General features: G+C 50.1%; 1 long non-coding RNA gene across 1 annotated transcript in view; it reads right to left on the reverse strand.

The window, feature by feature from the left end:
* Window positions 1-15,712, reverse strand: part of LOC143827146 (uncharacterized) — an 18,329-nt gene continuing 2,617 nt past the window's right edge. The window contains exons 2-3 of the long non-coding RNA XR_013227201.1: window positions 12,693-12,960; window positions 1-52 (exon numbers count right to left, since the gene is read on the reverse strand). This is a non-coding gene — a long non-coding RNA (uncharacterized LOC143827146). The remainder of the gene's footprint in view (window positions 53-12,692; window positions 12,961-15,712) is intronic.

Consider the following 15,712-nt stretch of genomic DNA (forward strand, 5'->3'; position numbering starts at 1 on the left):
GCAGGTTTCTGGGAGGAGTGGCCAAGCGCACAATGACAAAGTAGACCTGAAACTGAAAATGCCATATAAATTAAATATTAATTGTTATTCTTTCCCTTTCCTGGCATATGCCAGCTGCCTGGCAGGGAGAGACATTACACAGATCTCAAGGACACCGGCTTCCTTCCCCCTTCCTTTGTTTGTTTTCTTCGAGGGAGGGAATCAGAGCTGCTCAAGGAATCTCCAGCTGCCACACTGTAAAATGCCAACCTGATTATCGCAGGGCTGAGCGGCCCGTGTCCATTTCTGTTTTTTTCAAAAGATAATTACCTGCACATAGAGAACTAGCTTTCAAGGAGGAGGCGGAGCTAGAGCTTCTCTCCCTGACAGCTGCTTTTCCAACTGCAAGGGATTCGCTCGTTTATTTTGTAGGGTAAAACGATCTGCTGGCTGTCTAGCCTGGCCGTTTGTCACCTTCTTGAACGTTAAGGTCCAAGACAGGAGTGTGGATTCGGGATTTATACATTACAAGGACTTCCTAGTGCATAGATTCAAGTGGGTAGCCATGTTGGTCTGAAGGAGCCCAACAAAAAACGGAGTCCAATAGCACTTTTAAGAACAACAAAGATTTATTCAAGGCATGCACTCGAAGGCTCACGCCTTGAATGAATCTTTGTTGGTCTTAGAGGTGCTACTGGTCTCAGTTTTCCTAGTGTATAGATACACATCACACAACCTCCCCGTGCTAGAGGAAATCATATTATTGAAAGGGGCCAGAGAGGCCATCTAGTCCAAGTCCCTGCTCAATGCAGGATCAGCCTAAAGCATCCAGGAGAAGGATCTGTCCAGCCACTCCTTGAAGACTGCTGGTGAAGGGGAGCTCCCCACCTCCTTAGACACCCGATTCCACTGCTGAATTATTCTGACTATGAATCCCCCCCTCGATATCTATTTATTTTATTTATCTATTTATAGGACTTATATAAGAGCCTCTTGTGGCATAGAGAGGTAAGGCAGCAGATATTCAGTCTGAAGCTCTGCCCATGAGGCTGGGAGTTTGATCCCAGCAGCCGGCTCAAGGTTGACTCAGCCTTCCATCCTTCCGAGGTCGGTAAAATGAGTACCCAGCTTGCTGGGGGGTAAACGGTAATGACTGGGGAAGGCACTGGCAAACCACCCCGTATTGAGTCTGCCATGAAAACGCTGGAGGGCGTCACCCCAAGGGTCAGACATGACTCAGTGCTTGCACAGGGGATACCTTTACCTTTATGACTTATATCCTGCCACTCCCATACAATGGTTCATAGTGGGTCACAAGGTCCTCATTAAAAATCCCATTAAAAGCCCCATTAAAAGGACATACCGATACAATCCCTAGTCAATATCATTCTCCATGTAGTTTAAGCCCATTACTGCGGGTTCTGGACCCTGCTGCCAACAGGAATTGCTCTCTGCCCTCCTTCAAGGGACAACCTTTCAAATACCCCTTTCAACCTCCTCCAAGCTGAACATTCCCAAATCCCTCAGCCCTTCCTCACAGGACTTGATCTTCAAGTCCCTGGATCATCCTCATCACTCTCCTCTGAACTCTCTCCATTTTGTCCACGTCCTTTTTGGTGATGCCTCCAGAACTGCAGCCCCCCCCCCCCACACACACACACAACTGAAGTTGCTAACTTTATCTCCAGCTCAGCTAACAGAAACATGTGTGAGCCAGTGTGGTATCCTGGTTAAGAGTGATGGCCTCTAATCCCAAGGACTAGGTTTGATTCCCCACTTCTCCACCTGCCGAAATGTGGGCCAGCCACAGTTCGATCACAGCAGTTCTCTCAGAGCTCCCAGCCCCACTTACTCCACAGGGTGTCTGTTGTGGGGAGAAGAAGGGGAAGGTATTTGTAGGCTGGTTTAAGACTCCTCCAGGGAGTGAAAAATGAGGGATAAAAAACAGTTCTTCTTCTTCTTAAGTGCCTCAAGTCTTTTCCGATTTATGGCAATCCGATGAATTAATGCCCCGTCGTTGACAGCCTTGCTCAGGCCTTGCATCCTTAGCACCGTGGCTTCCTCGGCTGAGTCCCTCCATCTCTGGCTGGGTCTTCCTCTTACCTGACGCATTCATCTCAATCAATCAATATTTATTTACGGTCATTCAGACCGAAATTCAAATACATGCAACTAAAAACTAAGACAATTTAAAAAGAGAAAAAAACAGTAATAGTATTATAAATTTTATAAATATTATAAAAGATCTGGCGACATAAAAACTTTAAGATGTTAGATTGAATATTTAAGACATAGTTTAAGTTGCCATTTTTCTAGGGAGAGTTCAGGCTTGGTTTGATCTAGACCCCCCGCTGACTTGTCTTGCTGGTGGTCCAGAAACTTAGCAGGTCAATATGGTTCTGTCCTAGCCCCCAGGCCTATGTTTCCGCATCACTCTGAAAATGACAGCGGGGTCAGCTGTAGGTGAAATTGGCCCCTCTGACCACCTGATCGTGGCACCTGCTCTGCTGCCTTCCCACTCACCTTGGCTGCCGGCTTTGATGTGGGATCTCCGATTTCCGTGCTGTGGCTTTTGAAAGGAGCAGTTTGCGAAGGGCATTCTAAGGTGGGCGAAGGAGGAAAGGAGTGGGCTGCAAACGGGCCTTTAGGAAAGAACGGAAATAGGATGGCTTTTTAATCTTCGGGTGGGTGTTTGATCTTTTAAAAGTATGTAGACACACACACATATATGTCCAGTTCATTCTCACATTCAGCTGCTTGGCAGCTGAAATCCAAGGGGGAGGCAGATAGGTCTTTTTGTGAGTAAGCACAGAGGGTTGGACTACTAAGAGCCTGGGCTGCCCCATAAGGAAGCAGCGCCCAGGGGGCTATAATCTGACCCTTTTCTTGACTTGGCGCTCACTTCTGGGGAATCACTTTTGCCTGTCTCGGCAACTTTAAAACAGCTCAAAAAGTGGCTGCCAACTTTTCCTCCTAGGCAGATCTCCTTGGTAGAGAAGGGCTGATAGATTCTGGAGATGACGGGGATCAAACCTGGGACCTTCCATACAGACAGATGTCCTCCCACTAAGCCACCTTCCCTTTGCTCTAGAGGGCTACTGGCTGTAGACCTATCGCTGAGTGAGAACACGGCTACATTTTCATTTGGTTCTGTACTCCTATGTGTCTCCTTTGCCCGGCTCCTCCTATATCCTTTGGGTCAAAAGCAGCAACTGGCTTCTGTATTTTGCTGATTCAGTGTCCTCTGCAAAGACTGCTGTGGAGCTGCCACAGGGTTGAAAAATGCCATGGAATGCAATACATTCCCCAAATTCTTTTTAAAAGACAAGCAAGAGAGCTACTCTTGACCCTCCCCACATCTGTGGGATGGGGAGCAGATCTCTAGGGGGGAACAGGGTTTGAGCCAGGCATCCCTCTACTTTGGAACTGACCTCTCCGCAAGTTATTGCACCAACCTAGCCCGCCGTGGGAATTGCAGAGCGCCGCTCTCCTTCCCGAGATGAGAGCTGTTGACACGCTGGGTCTATTTCTAGGCTGTGAAGGGAGCGTTGCCAGCTTTGTCTCCGGCAAACTAAGTTAAGACGAAGCTGCGAAAACAGCTGTTTGCGTGATTTGGTGGGTGGATGGGGGAGAAGAGAATGCACCCCCTCTCCAGCAACTGAGCACGTTGATCTTCTCGCTTCCTAGGCCAGCCTGCCTCTGTAAGCTCCACACGTGCTTCCGGAACAGCCGGGGCGCTTCTAAACAAAATAATTAGCCATGAAATGAGGCCTCGGACAGGTTTCAGGGTGAATCTGTCAAGGAGATGCACGGCAGTGTTTTGGATCCTGCCATTCAGCTGTTGTCTTTGGTAGCAGCCCCCCCAATTCATCGACTCTTTCGATCCGCTGTCTTTTTCGCAACAGGGACCCCAAGGCACTCGCGTTTTTCTCCTCTATTTTCATCTCAAAACAATCCTGGGAGGTTGGTCACCCAGAAAGCTTTCTTGGCAGAATGGGGATTCGAACCGGGGTCTCCGAGAGTCCCCACATTGTTGGTTCTCTGAGCAAATGTGGACAGCAGAATTTAGCAATTGCCAGGCCGGAGAGCCGTGCTAAAGTTATGAGCTTGTAGGGCCGTTTTTGGGATAGCTGAGAGAGGGAAGGTGCATGGCCCATCTCAAACATCTCAGGTTTTGGAAGCTAAGCAGGATCAGTACTAGGAAGGGAGACCACCAAGAAGGGCTCTGCAGAGGAAGGCAGTGACCAACCACCTTGCCTTGAAAGCTCCTTGCTGGGGTCACCATAAGTCCTGTAGGAGAGACCACCAAGGAAGACTCTGTAGAGGAAGGCCATGGCCAACCACCTCTGCTTCTCCCTTGAGCTGCCAGAAGTTGGGAGTGAGTTGAGAGCATTTCACACACATCTCTTTGGGCAGCTGAAGTTCTGACTTGCCCAGTCTTGTAAACAAGTGTAAACAGGGGGTTTCAGACCCTTTCCTTGAGCAGCTTTCCCCTCTGCCGTCCTAGCAGTGAGTCATGTACAAGGGTCACCGTGAAGAACAGCACCAATGTGACCGTCAAAGTTGGCTCAATATCCTTTTCCTGTGCAGGGTCTGATCTCCGCACGGGAATGCACGCGGGCACCGGCTCAGCACGACACACAAACAGAGCGTTGGATCACAACCGCTCTTTCGCTGTGTTTTATTCATGGCCTCAAGCAGACACCAGGGTAGAAGAGCAAGGAGCGGGAATAATTAGCCTCACCAAATGTACCGACAGCCTTAAAATGCTCATTATCATGAGACACTTAGTGCTAAAGCAGAATCAGTCCAGGGTCCTCCACTGAACACCAGCTAAAAGCATCTTTCCGAAGCACTGGGGAGGACATTTTCAGGTCCCCCCAGAAAGCTTCAAGAGCCTGGAAGAGGACTGAGCATCCTGTGGCTTCACTCAGAAGCTATTTGAGATGCCTACATCTCTTTAGCACAGACCTTTCTCCAGTAAGCATTACAGTGTTTCCCTGCCCCAAAAAGTCTGGGGGAAAAATAACCGTTCAGATTATTGTATAAGAATCATAGAGAATCCACATACCTTGGTGTAGTGGTTAGGACTGGCAGCTTCTAATCTGGTAAACTGGGTCCAATTCCCCACCTTGGGCTAGTCTGAGTCCTATTAGAGCTGTTCTCACAGAACAGTTCTCTCAGAGCTCACTCAGCCTCACCCACCTCACAGGGTGTCTGTCAGGAGGAGAGGAAGGGAAGGTGGGGGTCAGCCGCTTTGGGGCTCCTCTGGGCAGTGCAAAGCAGGGTATAAAAACCAACTCTTCTTCTTCTAGCTTTGGGAAACATTTGGTAACTAACTAACTGGCACATGTAAAGAAAAAAGAGAGATTGCGTGCCTATGATTTGACACCCTGACACTCTTAGTGGTCCCCAGGGTGCTCCTAGACTCAAATCGGACCACAGGCAAACACAACTTCCCTCTGAAGTGGCTTTGACTGTATTTCTTTTGTTGAGTGGGGTAGCTGGTTGCATGGAATCATGCTCGGAGGTTTTCCTGCAAGGACCCCAATGGACACTAGATGGCGCTTGAGCCTCAAATTCGACTCTTTTTGTGGCACAACTTCAGGGACAGACAGGGCTGAGCATGGCTGTATTCCCTGCTTTAGAAAAACAGCCGCTACAGAGTAGATTTTATTTTGTAAAAAACAGGAATGTACGCGTCGATGCAGGGAACCAGAGGGCAAAGCATGCTGGAGTGGTTAAGAGGGGCAGCTTCTAATCTGGCGAGCCCGGTTTGATTCCCCGCTCTGTGTGCAGCCAGCTGGGTGACCTTGGGCTCCCCACAGCACTGATAGAGCTATTCTGACCGAGCAGGAATATCAGGGCTCTCTCAGCCTCACCCACCTCACGGGGTGTCTGTTGTGGGGAGAGGAAAGGGAAGGCCGAATGTAGGCCGCTTTGAGACTCCTTCGGGTAGAGAAAAGTGGCATATAAGAACCAACTCTTCTTCCTCTTCAGTAATCTCAGGGCTCTCTCAGCCCCACCTCCCCCACAGGGTGTCTGTTGTGGGGAGAGGAAAGGAAGGCAGTTATAAGCCGCTTAGAGACTCCTTCAGGCTGTGAAAAGCAGAGTATTAAAAACAGCTCTTCTTCTTCTAAGCGCAACGAATCAGGGCAACAATACAAAAAGGTCACCCATGAGCCTCTTGCCTTGGATCGTCCCCCCCCCCCAAGGAAGTGATTAATTCCTTAATTAAGCTCATGCCCTGGTTCGAGACAAGATCGGCTCTCCAAGCCAATTAAAACCCACAGCAAGGATTAAAACGAGGGATCCGTCTCTTAGCCCGGGCGCCTGCCTCTTCTCCATCTGGGAGCAGAGCTGCCCGTGCAGCCCAGAATATTCTCCGAGGACTCGCATAGGCTCACTGAGGTTTCCTGCAACCGAGCAAGGTCTTTCCCAGCATCTTTGACCCGTACCCAGTTCCTTTGAATTTGGAGTCGCGAGACTGAATTTTTGGAACAGGTACACCCAATGGAAAAGCGTGTGCTGGGCCTCTGAGCAAAAACTCCTTCTGTACCAAAGGGCAAAATGGTTTGCGCTCAGTGCTCAGAGCTTGACCCATGGAAGCTCCCCATCCCATGAACCAGATGTTTATCCAGCCCTTCATCTTGTGTGCACGGGGCACAACGCCAATGCAGAGGACAAGAAGAGTTGTTTTTTATACCCCGCTTTTCACAACCCGAAGGCGTCTCAAAGCAGCTGACAATTGCCTTCACAACAAACACCCAGGGAGGGAGGTGAGGCTGAGAGAGCCCTGGCAGAACTGCTCTGCAAGAACAGCTCTAGCAGAACTGAGAGTAGCCCAAGCTGGCTGCAAATGGAGTAGAAATGGCGAATCAAATACAGTCCTCCAGATTAGAGGCCACTGTACTTCACCATGACACATCGCTGGCTCTCTCAGCCCCACCTACCTCACAGGGGTAGCAGTTTAAGCGCTGGCTAGGAATCTGGGAGACCCAAGTTCGAATCCTCACTCCACCACGGAAGCTTGGACCCGTCCGACATTCTTATCTCAACCTACCTTGCAGGGTTATTGAGAGGACAGAGCTGGAGAAGGAAAGACTGTCATAATCGGCTCTTGGCCTCTCACTGGAAGGAAAAGTGAGATATTAGAGGTTATCCTCACGGCGCTCCTAAGATTTAGGTTAGGGAGATAAAAAGTCAGTGTCAGAGCAGAATGATATGAAAAACGGGTTTCTCATACTCTGCCACAGTGACGCATGCAGCGGTATCACGTAGGGGGTCTTTATATTCCCTAGACTGTCTTTTCTTCCTTGAAATCTGGCACACAGAGGTTTAGTGCACTGTGGGGAAGGAGAAACAAGAACCCTTTTTTTGTTCCAATGGCTAGCATCATGCCAGATACTGTACAATTGTGAGTCACGCTAAAAGAACAATCATGACCCTTTCTCTAGATCAGGAACTCTCTAGTTGTGGGGTGAAATACATGAGAGAAACGCTAGCAGCGAGCTGTGGGTAAGGACTGAAATTAAATCCACAAAGGGTTGCTGTTCTCCCAAAGAGGCTGCTTGCTGCCCCTCTGGATGAGCCCCTGTTCCGGTATTCCCGGACCTTCTCCTTTCTCTGCAAAGGCTTTTAATACCCCCTCCCGGCCATCGCTGCCGATTCCAAAATTTGCAAAGCGGCAAGCCAGGTGTTTCAGCACGCAGGACAGCTCCCTAGCCTGGGAATGAAAAATTTGAAGCACACCACAGTTGCTGATGTTTTGCTTCCCTTCATGCAGCCCTCACACTGCGTTCCCCACAGAAAGAGTCTCTGCCTGTGTGGTTGTTTTTGGCAGTCCCACCTCTCGGCCGTCTTTCCTGATTTGGAGAACCTGGAGACTTATTAATTTGTAGATTCAGGCCCTGCTTTTCTCTTGACGGGGACCCCAACCAGCTTAGACCGTCCTCCTCTGCTTCACTTTAGCCTTCTACATGTGCAGCCGGCTGGAGGATTTTTTAAAATTGTACCAGGCAGTCCATTTCAAAATAACATTCCTTGAATTTCATTTTGTGAGCGTTTTGTAATTCGTTTTTGGGTTGCGTGGGAGATTTTTCCGAGCCATGTGAGAAAGAGCGGCTAGGATGAGTAGTCTTATTAGCCTATAGGCTGCCACCCATTTGGTTAGTCTTTAAGGTGCGAATCAGTCCTTTGGGTTTGATTGTCCTTCACAAAAAAAGACTGGGGCAATAAACATGTAAAAGTTAGTGATTAATGGCAGATGCTTTCCCAGTTGTGAAAAGAAGTAATTAAAAGCTACTTGTAGAGGGGGTTATTTATACCTGGAAAAGGGCATGCCTGGCGATTTGAACCAGGAGTGCACAGATTCCTGGGGATCCGCAGGAGCTCTGGAGGGGGTCCATGGCCTTTCTCAGCCACAAGCTATGGAGCTGGCTGCTTCTATTGCTCCCCATCCCGAGCGTGAGTTTTCTTGCTTCTGTGCCTGGAAGGGGCTGGGCCTGTATGTCTATTCCCAGCTTAAACCACCTCCCCAGTCCTCCTCACGCCTGCCTGTTGTGATGTCACTTCTGGGGGCGTGGCCGAGAGGTGTGGCCAGCTGACATCACTTCCAGGGTTCCACGAAGCCTGAAAAATTATTTCAGGGGCTCCTTCATGGTCAAAAGGTTTTAAAAGTTTGCTCTATACGATTAGATACGATCACACATCACTTGTAACACGTCTGGTTCGGCTTTGAGGCCCAGCGATCGTAGCTACCGTGGGTTCTTCTCTTTGAAATTTAAAAATCCAGAGCAAAATACTGTCTTGTTCCCCTTCTTCTTTCGTTCTTGCGGGGTCATCTCCATCCAGCGAAGCAGCCGGTCTCTGTGCCAAGTGGTGGATTCCCCAAATTTGGATTCTTTTCTTTTAAAAGCCATCGCGGAGAGGCCTCCAACTGCAGCTCCTACGCATCCCAAACCCTGCACTGTAAATATTATACGTCTTAAGAAGCTGCGAGCCTTTCGACAGCTCTTAGTAACAGAAATTTCTGAATGTGGCTCTCGGCACTAAAAATAATTCAAAGGCAGAAAGCAGGTGGAGAAGAACATTCCCGCACATGTCAAGGAAACCGTCGCTTGAGCCGTCAGGCTGATTTCGGAAAAGGAAGGGGGGAGAAAAAGAACAAATCTAATTTTCTTTGCACAGCAGTGGGCTGTTTTTTGGTAATACAGAGACTTAAAAAAACAAACAAACCAACATTCACCTGTTCAAGATCCAGTCAGAGATCCGGGACTGGGTTTGCTGACAGTCAGTCCAGTTTTCGGAAGCAGAAAAGGGGAGAGAGGAGGTAGAGCAGTGCTGGAGAAAGAAAATGATTCTCTCCTTTCCTTTGTTTTCCTGAACGAAACAGGCCCTTCCTCGCAGTGGCTTTTAGTGCCAGTGGTACAAAGTACTGTCAAATTGCAACTGACTGATGGTGACCCCATAGGGATTTCAAGGCCAGAGATGTACAGAGGTGGTTTGACCTTGCCTACCTCTGTTTCATGACCTTAGTAATGCTTGGAGGCCAGCCAGGGCTGACCATGCTTAGCTCCTGAGATCTGGCTAGCCTGGGCTATCTAGGTCAGGGGGAAAAAGACAGGCATAAGGAGAGTACTGATTTCCTTCCTTCCTTCCTTCCTTCCTTCCTTCCTTCCTTCCTTCCTTCCTTCCTTCCTTCCTTCCTTCCTTCCTTCCTTCCTTCCTTCCTTCCTCCCTCCCTCCCTTCCTTCCTTCCTTCCTGGCCCAAAGTCACCCCACAGGCGCCAGATATCTCAAAGCCGCTGACAATCGCCTACCCTTCCTCTCCTCACAACAGGCACCCTGTGAGGGATGTGAAGCTGAGAAGCTCTAAGAGAACTGGGACTAGCCCAAGGTCACCCAGTTGGCTCCCTGGGGGGGGGAGTGGGGAATCAAACCCAGTTCTCCATCAAGCTGGCTTTCAGCACAGCATCGAACATGGACGATCCCACCAGCCAAAGGAGAGAAACTGTATTTGTGAAGAGGTCGACAATACCCCCTCAGACCTCAAATATGCTTTGCTTATCCAGTGATGTCCTGCTCTTTGTTTGGCGCCGGAAATGACCCGGTGCATTGAGTCAGCAAGATGTCAGCTTGCATTTATGGAGGGAGAGGCCAGAAGAGGAGAGGGGAGAGACACGGAACATCCAGAAGGACTCCCAGCTGGTCATCGGCCAGAGGCGGACGTGCTCAATTCCAGACAAGCGGATGGCAGCGTCAGCTCTTTTCCAGGGATCTGGAGTTGCCAACCTCCAGGTGGGGCCTGGAGTTCTTCCACGGTTCCAACTGACCTCCAGACAGTAAACCCTACATCCCCAAGTGCCACCCCACCCTCCCAAATCTCCAGAGCTGGCTACTCTGTTGATCTCAAGAAACTGGCAACTGTGTGATGTACATGAATGCAGAGAAAGAAAAGAGAAAATATATGTGGTGCGTGGCCAGGGAGCCCAGTCGCCTTCAGGGGGGACTGGAAACATAATCGATTGGAATAATTGATCCAGTGAGGACTCCAACCAGTGCAATCTTCTGCAGAGTTAGACTCAGGTCCACGGGAACTCTGCTCAGGATGGTGTCCTGCCTATGTTTGCTTAGACCAATGTTCCACTGAAGGCACTTGGCATTACTTCATAGTAGACCCAGGAAATCTGGCCTGGCTGGCTCACCAGATCTCAGATGTTAAGCAGGGTCAGCCCTGGGTAGAACTTGGACAGCAGACTCCCGACGGAAGGGCAGGGATACTACATGGGGGTAGGCAAAGGCCAGCCAGCTAGGAACACCCCTACAGCAGGGGTGGCCAAACCGTGCCTCTCCAGAGGCCTATGGGCTAGAATGCCCATGAGCCCCTGCCAGGTATAAGGAGCAGGGGCTCATGGGAACTGTAGTCCATGGACCTCTGGCGAGCCACAGTTTGGCCACCCCTGTCCTATGGGCTCAGCGTACCTTGGGGACACCTTAATGGCACTTCCCACCACCAGGGGGCGTGTTTATTGCTCTCGCTGCCCCACAGAATGCAAATTTCCATTTTTGACTGTCTTCTTTAACATTGGTGGAAGAAGCCATAGACGGTTGGTGGATCCTCTCAAGGATTTTGGGCCAGTGAAAGAAGACCCTTTGTCACCCCCCCAATGGAGGAGGGCACGAGGCCCCTCTGGATCCCTGTGGAATGGGGCTGGGGGGAAATGGGCAAGATCATCTCTCTCTTTTCTTGGACTGGAGGAAAAACTGGTAAAGTCCCATCCCAACATTATAGCACAGCAATTGCAAGAGGCAAATTCTTGCCTGAAAACCAGCCTGCAGGGGAAAGTTGATCTCACAGCCTCGGGATCCGGCTTCCGTGGCAAAGGCAGCGGGCGATGCCAAAGTGGGGGGTGGCAGGCCATAATTAAACCGCTCGGCTGTCACCTCCACAGTGCTCTTTGGAAGGAACAAAAGAGGAATCACATCCGGTTGGCTTGCGGCGGCAACAATGGCATGGCGAAGTTATGGGAAGGGGGGGGAAGGGGGGGCAGGCCCCGCTTGCGCAAGGAGAATCGTCACTGGGGGAATGGGCGAATGCAAAACCTTTCGGGACTGGCGTGTGTCGGATGGGGACGGAATTTATTAATCAATGCATCAGCCGAGGCAGAAAAAAAGACGAGGACGAGGACGAGGAGGAGGAGGAAGAAAAAGAAGCTGATTTTATACCCCAGTTTTCACTGCCTGAAGGAGTTCCAAAGTGACTGACAAACACCCTTCTCTTCCTCTCCTCACCACAGACACCCTGTGAAGTAGGTGAGTTGGAGAGAGCTCTGAAAGAACTGTGACTCACCTGCCTCCCAAGGCGTCAGTTATGGGGAGAGTGATGGTAGACAATTATAAGCCGCTTTGAGACTCCTTTGAGTAGTCAAAAGCGGGGTAAAAAAACCCAGCTCTTCTTCCTTTTCAATGGGATGCTCATACATAAAGCAGAGTGGATCTCCTTGAACAGGATTCGAATCCAGTAGCACTAGGGAGAGCGAGAAGATTTTGGAGGTATAAGGTCTCCTGAGTTGGCTCTGGTTTGGCCTCACTTGGAGTTCTGTGTTCAGTTTTGGGCGCTCCAGTTGAAGAGGGATGTTGACAAACTGGAGCGTGTCCAGAGGAGGGCGACAAAGATGGTGAGGGGTTTGGAGACCAAGACGTACAAGGAGAGGTTGGGGGAGCTTGGTCTGTTTAGCCTGGATAGGAGACGACTGAGAGGGGGTTTGATAACCATCTTCAGCTATTTAAAAGGCTGCCATGTAGAGGATGGAGCACAGTTCTTCTCTCTTGTCCCGGAGGGATGGGCCAGAACCAGTGGGATGAAATTAATGCAAAAGAAATCCTGTCTAAACATCTGGAAGAAGTTCCTGACAGTCAGAGCGGTTTCTCAGTGGAACAGGCTTCCTCAGGAGGGGGTGCGTTCTCCATCTTTGGAGATTTTTAAATAGAGGCTAGATAGCCATCTGACAGAGAGGCTGATTCTGTGAAGGCTCAAGGGGGTGGCAGGTGACAGTGGATGAGCGATCGGGATGTGAGTGTCCTGCATAGTGCAGGGGGTTGGACTAGATGACCCATGAGGTCCCTTCCAACTCTATGATTCTATGATTCTATGATTCTATGATTCTATGATTCTATGATTCTATGATTCTATGATTCTATGAATCAGTTACCATGGAGGCATCTTGTTTTCCCTTTCTTCTGTAGCATCTTAGAGCCCATCAAGATTTTGGGGGTGTAAAACTTTCAAAGAGTCAAAGTTCCCTCCGTCCGTATCTATGGGATACAGAGTTAAGTATTCGAGGGGCCGTTCTGGCTACAGTGCTGGTTGTCGTGGTTGGGCGCTTCTAGAAAAGGGCTGACTCCAGAGGCGCACGTCTGAATCGAAAAGCCACCTGATACCTTGAGCAGACTTCCGTACCGTTACCTGTCATGGTTGACCTAGAAAAGAAAAGAAAAAGGCAAGGAGAGCTTTAAAAATAGAGAAAGGCGAAAACAAGGAGAGATGCGGTGGAGAAATGTTTGAATCACAGCCTGGGAATGGCAGGGAAGGAATTCGCCATGAGACCCCAAACCAGTTAAAGAGTGGCAGGGTCTAATCCGGAGAGCTGGGTTTGATCCCCCACTCCTCGCCCTCGTGCAGCCAGCTGGATGAGCTTGGGCCAGGTACAGTTCTCTTATAGCTGTTCTCACAGGGCAGTTCTCCTAGAGGTCTGTCAGACCCACTTACCTCCCAGGGTGTCTGTTATGGGGAGAGGAAGGGAAAGCTATCATAAGTCACTTTGAAACACAGGAGGCCTGCTGGGTGACCCATTTCTCTCAGAGCTCTCTCAGTCCCACCTCCCTCCCAGGGTGTCTGTTGTGGGGAGAGGTGCTTGTAAGCTGCTTTGAGACTCCTTTGGGTAGTGAGTATAAAAACCACCTCTCTTCTCTCTTCTCTCTGTGTCTCTCTTTGTCTCAGACGTACACAGAGATTGATTCAAGTGAGAAGAAACATTCGCAAATCTCCGAATGGGTCCGACTGCCAGACCCATCGGGCTCGATCCGGCTGGCTGCCGGCTCCGGCGACACCCGATTCGTTCTGTTGGGCAGAAAAAAGCAGCATTTCTCCAGGCCCCTTCCCTAATTGGGCCTCCTGAGATCTGGAGCTGCAGGTGTGGCCAGCCCAATCCGGGCTGTTTATTGTGCAGAGGGTCCCCCAAGGGAGGCTGCCTCATCCCTCTGCTGGGGGAGGGACGGCCGGGCGTTTGATCCATGATGGCGAATCAGGCTTCTGGGCCTCCCCCCTCTATGCCGCATCTACGCCCAAAGGTCCCAGGGCAGGTTCCAAAGGCTCAGAGTGAAAACAAGATAAAATAATCGGAAATAGGCTTAAAACGTTTCAAGCATAGCCCCCTCCCTCCCAGCCTGGAAGGACTGCACACGGAGAAATACTAGATGTTTTCATGGATGCTTGAGGCTTGTCCTGCCTTGAGCAGGGGGTTGGACTAGATGCCCCTTAGGTCCCCTTCCACCTCTAGGATTCTAGGCTTTTGCCACCATCCAAAGCTGAATCAGGGCAGCCGTAGTTCAACAAGGAACTAGTTAACAAGGCCAACAACTGTAAATTATGCTATTATGCAAAGTGCATCCTGGACTGGGCAAAACCCACGACAACTAATATTCATCTGCACCAATATTTTCATGTTGGAGCAAAGATGCCAAGCTGGGGTGGAGTGACCTTTGGACGTATGGGGGTCTGGAGGGGTAAGTTCTCAGCTCTGACCCACCCCCTCTCCACCTGTTCGAGGGCTCTTTTAATTTCCCAGTCTGCTCCAGATGCCAGATGCCAGAGAAGAAGAGCTGTTTCTTTTGTAGCCCCTAAGGAGTCCAAAAGTGGCTAACAAACATCTTTCCTTTCCTCTCCCCACCACAGGCGCCCTGTGAGGTAGTTGGGGCTGAGAGAGCTCTGAGAGAACTGGGACAAGCCCAAGGTCACCCAGACAGCCACACGTGGAGGAGGAGTGGAGAATCAAACCCGACTCTCCAGATTAGAAGCCGCAGCTCTTGGCCACCCTGCCAAGCGGGCTCTCAATAATGTGTGTGCATGTTTACAGATATTTGCAATTTGGGGTTATTTAGGAGAGAGAGGGAAAGCGGCTATTGGGCCCTCTTGGGCTTTCAGCAGTCATTACGACATGAAATCTGGCTTAAAATAGAATTATTAAATGGGGGCTCTGCAGAAATGGCCTCATCTTGAAATGGGGGGGGGGAATTGACTGGTGACTCACCAGGATATTTCCCGTGATTCTGATCTGTTGCACAGAATGGGGCTGGCAGACAGGCTGGCCCCGCTGACTTTTCCATTTTCGTTCGACAACATGGGAAGGATGCAGGGCCAGGCGATTCGACGTCCGTCAAAATCTCCCCTTCCGCCATTTTCAGAGGATTCTTAAAAGGTGGAATTCGCTCCCAGAGGATGGAGGGATGGCCTTCTAGGGAATTCACTAGATCCCTGGGGGATCAGTCTATAGGGTAAACTCCACCTATGGATCCCAGAGCGAGGAGGTAACACCAGGGGAAGGGGCTGTATCAAAATGGGGTCCAAAATGGTACAGTCCTCTCTGCAGCTCCCTCACCACCCTGCAGGTGCAGCCGAGGTCTGAGGAAGGCATGGGGGATGAAGACTGCCTTGGGGGAAGTCAATTTGATGAGCTGTCCACCCTGCTTTTGGGGCATTTATGGGCGTACATCCAGCCTGGCTCCCCAAAGCGGATTCAGGCTCCGAAAGGTCCTGCATCTTTTCTGAAGAACCCTTTGGCTGCTTTCCAGGAAAGCTCTCGAGAGGCAGCTAAAAGGAAAAAAAATACAAGATGGGGAGGGGAGGAGCTGGGGGGAAAGGACGGATTGTATCTTGAGTTGCTTTACCCAGGCAGGCAACCCCTCAGCATACGAGCTAAGGGATTCATGGCAGAAGGCGACCAAGATATTTGCAAGCCGTCGTTCGGTCTCCGTTATATCAATAAGTGTCAACTGATATTAAATAGGTCTCCGTGGCCATGAGTGTTTATTTATGACCAATCTGGCTTCCTGAATTTGGAGAGAGAGCTTTTTGGAGAGGGCTTGGGAGAGTCGACTGCCAACTTGCAGATTCTGGGGCCTCAACAGCCCTATTGGCTTTTTTTTTAAAAAAAGGAGCCTCCATAGGCAGGAG

The sequence above is a fragment of the Paroedura picta genome, chromosome 17 (assembly GCF_049243985.1).
Source record: "Paroedura picta isolate Pp20150507F chromosome 17, Ppicta_v3.0, whole genome shotgun sequence".
In the NCBI taxonomy this organism is placed as follows: domain Eukaryota; kingdom Metazoa; phylum Chordata; class Lepidosauria; order Squamata; family Gekkonidae; genus Paroedura; species Paroedura picta.